We start from the raw sequence: 7,145 nt of genomic DNA, 5'->3' as shown, positions 1-7,145 counted from the left end.
CCGGAAAAAAAAAGGGGGGGGGGGGGGCACGAACCTGTGCCCACAGTCCGAACCATATCAGGCCACATACCCTCAATGTTGGGCCGGTATCTTGGAGGAAAAGACGCAAAGCCTCCCCTCCCACACAAGGCACCTTGTCCTTAATGGGGACAAGGACTTTATCCCCACATTCCTGGTCTGGTGGATGTGATGGGGCTTCAGAATCTGGAAATCCCCTTTAGAATAAGGGCCCCCAGATATCAGTCCCTGCCCTCTAGGTAAATAAATATGAGGTACATAGTCCCCCTTATTACTCATTCACATGAAAAATGTTGAATAATACATAAAAACACAGACGCCATAGAAAAAGAAAACAATGGGTCTATGTACACTTTTGTGTACATAGACCCAACAAATGGCGATGTGGCAATGTATTGGGTACGCATGGCAATGTACCCGCTCTATATGCTGCTTATTGAGCCTTTGTGGAGCATTCACATATTCAGGAGAAATGTGGTTGAACTCATCCACCAATTTACAGTGCCCATTAGTCCACATTCACAATTAGCGTTTTGTAGCACGTATTCTGCTCAAAAATCGTTCAAACATGAAGCTCAATGTAGCTCTTCCAATGCATTTCAATGGAGATGTTCACATCTTGAAGCTCAATGTCGCTTGTAGCTCGAACATGAGCTGCTTTTTGGCGGATTATGCGCTTCTCGGCCCCAATAGACTTCAATGGTGTAGCTCAATGTCGCTCATTGGCGGCGTTTTTGCCCAACATTGTAGCGCGATGTGTCACTTTTGCCCAGAAATGACACTCTCCATAGAAGCAAGAAACAGGAAAAGCAATTATGTCACCGCTTTTTGATTGGATACTGTCCAATGTAGCAGCTACAAAGTCTCTGTGGCAAAATGCCAAAAGAAGCGATACATAGCGAGTCAAAATGTGCACTGCAGCTCAAAGAAACTCGATGTAGCTCAAAGTCGCTCTGCTCAAATATGCGCAGAAAAAGCACTTATTTTATTGTAGCTCAGTGTGAATGGAGTCTTAGATGAGTTTATTCATTTCGAGTGAGGCTATGCCGTCTTTATGCAACTTGGTACAACATGAAACTTCCTCCATATGGTTGCTCCTAAATTCAGGTAAACCTGGCTAGGACAAATACTGTACATCTGTAAATCTTTTTCCTGCAGTGTACTGTGACATGACCCTCACAGGGTGTTTATTTAGTAAGATAAGGTACAGCCTCGCTTTCTCCAACCAATGAACATCTGATCAGCACTAAGGGCATACGGCATCAATCGGTCTAATTTCTGTCTGTTGCCATGGCAAATTCATTACATACGAAGGCTGTGCAGCATTTACTCTACCTCCTCCTCATACATTTATCACAGCACTGTACTCTGCTCCTACATATTATGTATTTCCTAGATTTATCAAAATATGCTAATGATTTTTACTGCTTCGCTGCCATTTGCAATAGCAGAAACAAAGGCAGCTAAAATGCCAAATTGTGTTATAAATTGAGCACAGAAAAGAAAATTCCACAAATTATATTTACGCTCACACACTTACAAATCTAAAAATTGTGCTAATGTAATAGGTATTTTGGAAGGAAAAACAGATTAAACATTAAAATATTTAAAAAAAACAAAAAATCCTGAAAACAATGGATTACAAAATGAATCAGAAATTGCGTTAATATTTATTTTTCAGAATTTTTTTAATTCAGATAGACAAGTGGAAATGATTAGCAAAATGAATATTTTTATCAATGTGTGTTAATGATTTGAAAATCTTGGTTCTATGTATTGTTTGTAATTATATGTAAACATAGGGGGGACCAAGAAATAAGTCTTTCATCAAAAACACAGTATTCCTGTTTGGCTCATACCTAAATTCTGTTTTATCCAGATCGTCTAAAAAGGCTATGAAGTTCCCAGATAAGAGCATGCAGCAGGAATTTCCAAAGGCCTCACTTTTCTACCAGGAATCATCAGCACAGAACATTGGGCCTTCTCCAAAGTGAAAATCCTTTGTCATGGGTATATGTAAGGGTTGAAACATTTCCTGATGTTGTAGCCCTGTAAGATGCTACAAGTACTGACAAATACCTATTGATCTGCCAGAAATCCAGTGTGTTTTTAACCTCATGTTTGGTCTGACAACACAGTGCCTTTTCTGCACTGAAATCCCAACAAACGTTGTCAGGATTGCTCTGTCTATTACCTACACCTCTCTGTCACACTCCAATGCATGCATTGACTTCTTTTTGCCAGCACAATAATACTGCTGTCTGGACTCCCAAGAGCCTACCCATACACTGGGAAAGAGCTCTTGGGTAATGCAGTTCTGTGGGTGTGCCTACATCAATAGGAGCTAACCCCTAGCAGCTGCCTCTGGAAGAATATACAAGCCTGGTGCAGATGTCACAGGGAGTAATAAAAGATTTTCTCTTACTACAAGAAAAATGCTGGGGCATGCTTTAGAGGGGGAAATGGAGGATCTAGGATTCAATTTGGTTAATGCAGGAAAGGGTGGAACCTTGTCCTTAAGATCATAAGCTCATACAATGATCTGGCTGAGCCACCAAGAATGAGAAGCTGTTTCCCCTTTATGGGAATAAACAGGACTGATAAACAGAGTGTCAGTCTTTCTAATGGAAGCAGTGGCTGAGAGGTAAACTTGCAGAGCATGAACTATATACAGGCAATTAAGTGAAATGTCCTTATGGTGTAGAGGAGCTGGACAGAGAGATGGAAGTACAGTGGCCTGCCTTAGGTGAAAGGTTGAAACCACCTTGAGAAGAAAAGTGGCTCTAAGCCTTAAAATCAAAAGTAAGACCAAAAAAGGGTTCTTTACAGGATAAGGCCACCAGCTCATGTGCACCACACGCCTTGCAGAGGCGAGGGCATCAAGAGACCAAGCAAAGTAAGCCTTCCATGTGCGATGGTGGACCTTATGGGAGGTAGAATTCCTAGCTTTTAACAGCATGGAAATAATCAAATCAGAGAGACCCCTGTCTCTCAAGACCTGGGCTTAAAGCGTTAAAGCCAGCAACCGTGAAGCAGGGGGATAAACCAGTCCTTGAGATGGGAGTAACGATCGATCTTGAAGTGCCCACAGAGTGTCTGGCAGAAATATGAACAGGTCAGTTTCCCACATTCTCCAGGGCCAGTTTGGAGCTATGAAGATCACTAGAATACCTTCCATCTCGATCCTGTGAAAAAGACAAGTAAGAAGTTTCAGAGGGTGAAAGGCTTAGATCAGGATGTACTGATCCCATGAGGCCACGAGAAAATCCACTACTCACGTCAGAGGAACTCTGCACCTGGAACCAAGCCTGTCCAGCTTGTTGTTGAACCTGGAGGCCAGCAAGTTCAATTCTGGCATCCCCCACTTGTGACTTCTGGATGTAGGGACCATTCTCCTAGATCCATACATTGCCTGCTGAGGTAGTTTGCATGGCAATTGTCTACACCTGGAATATACAAGGCTGGAAAGTTCCGCCCAGGCTAGAATCTTTTCTACATCTTTTGCTATAGCAATGATTTGGTTCCTACCTGATGGTTGATGTATGCCACTGCCTTCAGGAAAGTTATAACTTGATGTTCAAGCGATATGGTTTGTTTAGAGACTTAACTGATTTGTCACACAACAAACTGTTGTGTTGTAGGGGGTCTGGAGTAGAACTGAGCAAATTAAACTACCTAGAACGAGGCTACCATCAGGCTGCGGCGTCTCAGTATACCGCGAGCTGTAGCTCGCGGTATACTGAGCTTAGGGTAGCGGGAGGACGCTAGTTTGTGTTCTCCCGTTACCCTAAGGAGAACTATGGGGAAAACACTGACACCATAGTTCTCCTTTAATCAGCAATCATAGTTGCAATTTTACAAATTGTATTCACACTGCGTATTCTTACATGTATCCTAACTATGCAGCTACCTATTATCAGATATTAAAACCAAAACTAAAATAATTAGGGCAGTGCTTCCTTATTTTAATCATAGTTGGAATTTTGTCTATAAATTCTATTATAGTTTATAGAGAACTCCTCCCTGCACAAAGTAGAAAGGAGACTCCAGGGAGTGTGTGAACAGAGGACAGCAATGCAGGCTGTTGGTGTCAGCCCCTGATGGACACTGCAGGTAACCCTGGAACTGTTAAGGTGCCCATACACTGCACGATTCTCGTACGAGAATCGCAGGAAATCCCGCGATCGTACGATAATCGTGCAGTGTATGGAAGGCGTGCGGCCGTTTCTAATGTACGGTCGCACAACTTTTGTATTTCGAGCATGTTGGAAAACCAGCCGAGAATCGTACGATTTTCGGCTGGTTTTTAGCATGATCGAGAGATAACTGCCGAACGGGCCGGCGTGCACACTGCCCGTTAAGCATTGCAGTCATCGGAAGCCCGCCCCTCAGGGGGGCGGGCTTGCGATGATCGCAAGTACGATCTGCCTGTCCAAGATAGGCAGATCGTACGTTTTTTAAATTACTTTACAACCCTCGCAAGACAAAAGTCTTGCGAGGGTTGTAAAGTGTATGGCCACATGTAGTCACACCAGTGGCTGTACCATGACTTTGGTCCTGGAATGTGTACTTTCGTCTAACCGAGTACACAATGTTCTGAAAAGCAGCACAAGCAGGGCCCCATACCTGAAGGTCATAAAAAAAAGCTCTTTAGAAAAAATAAAATGACTAATACAAAAAGTTAAAACTTTTCTCAGAATAGAACAAAACATCTATCTTACTTAGGACCCTAGCAATAAAACCAAAGCATGCTGGGAATAGGAGGGAGTTATACCTGGCTGGCCAATGGCTTTTTTGTTAGCAAGTGTCCAATTCTTCCTGAAGGCGGTGGTAAAACACACTTGTCTCAGATTAACTGAATCCTGTACCCCTTAAAGAACGAGAAAGACTGTATATATACTTTATCGTTTGGTCCCAAAAACGGTTTGATCCTCAATATAAAGAGCACAAAGGGATTAAGCAGACTAGGCAGTCACATGCATGTTTGCAGTCTGAATCCTCTAGACATCATGAGAGGGTCTCTTGTGACAGGTAAACCCACATGCAAGCCTCTACAAAACAGAGATTGTTTTGTGTCCTTGGATTTTAATACAGAAAAGGCTTTTCATGTGATTCCCACCTGATATGTCAGTGTGCATCAAGCTGTCCTGTTGGAGCAGCGTGTTTGTACTTAATTGCATGCCCTTTCCACGTTCTTGCATAATTACTATAATAATATATGATAGCTGTAGTGGTCGCCTGAAATGTTGTCACTTTAAGGCACTGATGAGCAAATATGAATTTAAAAGCCTTCCAGTGTTTCATTGTTTTTAATATGGCAGAAGCATTACCAAATATCAGGACCTGAGCTCTGCTGAATTAAAAGTTATTCTTTGCTATTGTTTTGTTTTGTTATGAGGTTTTAAAGCAGTGGTTCTCAACCTGTGGGTCGCGACCCCGTTAGGGGTCGAATGACAATTTGCCAGGGGTCGCCTAGCATATTCTGCATTGCGCTCATTATACAGCGCAATGCAGAATACCACCAGCTATATAGGACTACAAATCCCAGCAATAATAAAATTATACGGCGCAATGGAGAATAACACCATCTATAGAGGAATACATCAGATCCCAGCAGTAATAAATTATATACAGCGCAATACAGAATACCAGCAGCTACAGAGGACTACAAATCCCAGCAATAGTACATTATACAGCGCAACGCAGAATAACATCAGCTACAGAGGACTACAAATCCCAGCAATAGTACATTATACAGCGCAACGCAGAATAACATCAGCTACAGAGGACTACAAATCCCAGCAATAGTACATTATAGTATAATGTACTATTGCTGCGATTTGCTGTAGTACTCTATAGCTGGTGCTATTCTGAGTTGCGCCGTATAATCATTATACAGCACACTGCAGAATACCAGTAGCTACAGAGGACTACAAATCCCAGCAATAATAAATTCTACTGCGCAACGCAGAATAACACCAGCTACAGAGGACTACAAATCCCAGCAATAGAACATTATAGTATAATGCACTAATGCTGCCATTTTGTTGAATTTCTCTGGGATTCGTTGTCTCCTCTGAGCAGTGGTTCTCAACCTGTGGGTCGCTGTGTGATTTCTGATGTGCTAGGTGAGAGTCCACCTCAGCCCTCTCCTAGCGCAGCAGTGTCAGTTCTCCCGCCATGCCGCCAGATGTCGCTGCAGCAGCCACATCATCCCTAAATTTTACCATTGGGGGTCACCACAACTTGGCAAATGTTACCAAGGGGTCCCGGCCCTAGAAAGGTTGAGAACCACTGTTTTAAAGCATTGGCAGTAGCAAGGAGCAGTAAATAAGAGATGAAAATATGCAATCTGTAATACACAATAAAAAACTGTAGTAAACATTGTTTGATGTTGGCAAGTTAGAGATACAGTGGGGCAAAAAAGTATTTAGTCAGCCACCAATTGTGCAAGTTCTCCAACTTAAAAAGATGAGAGAGGCCTGTAATTGGCATCATAGGTAGACCTCAACTATGAGAGACAAAATGAGAAAAAAAATCCAGACAAATCACATTGGCTGATTTGGAACCAATTTATTTGCAAATTATGGTGGAAAATAAGTATTTGGTCAATATCAAAAGGTCATCTCAATACTTTGTTATATATCCTTTGTTGGCAATGACAGAGGTCAAACGTGTCCTGTACGTCTTCACAAGGTTGGCACACACTGTTGCTGGTATGTTGGCCCATTCCTCCATGCAGATCTCCTCTAGAGCAGTGATGTTTTGGGGCTGTCGCTGGGCAACACGGACTTTCAACTCCCTCCCAAGATTTTCTATGGGGTTGAGATCTGGAGACTGGCTAGGCCACTCCGGGACCTTGAAATGCTTCTTACAAAGCCACTCCTTCGTTGCCCGGGTGGTATGTTTGGGATCATTGTCATGTTGAAAGACCCAGCCACGTTTCATCTTCAATGCCCTTGCTGATGGAAGGAGGTTTGCACTCAAAATCTCAGGATACATGGCCCCATTCATTCTGTCCTGTACACGGATCAGTCGTCCTGGTCCCTTTGCAGAGAAACAGCCCCAAAGCATGATGTTGCCACCCCCATGCTTCACAGTAGGTATGGTGTTCTTTGGATGCAACT

Source organism: Nanorana parkeri, unplaced genomic scaffold (assembly GCF_000935625.1).
Source record: "Nanorana parkeri isolate BGI_ZX_2015 unplaced genomic scaffold, ASM93562v1 scaffold445, whole genome shotgun sequence".
Classification (NCBI taxonomy): Eukaryota; Metazoa; Chordata; class Amphibia; order Anura; family Dicroglossidae; genus Nanorana; species Nanorana parkeri.
This window is presented reverse-complemented; position numbering follows the sequence as displayed.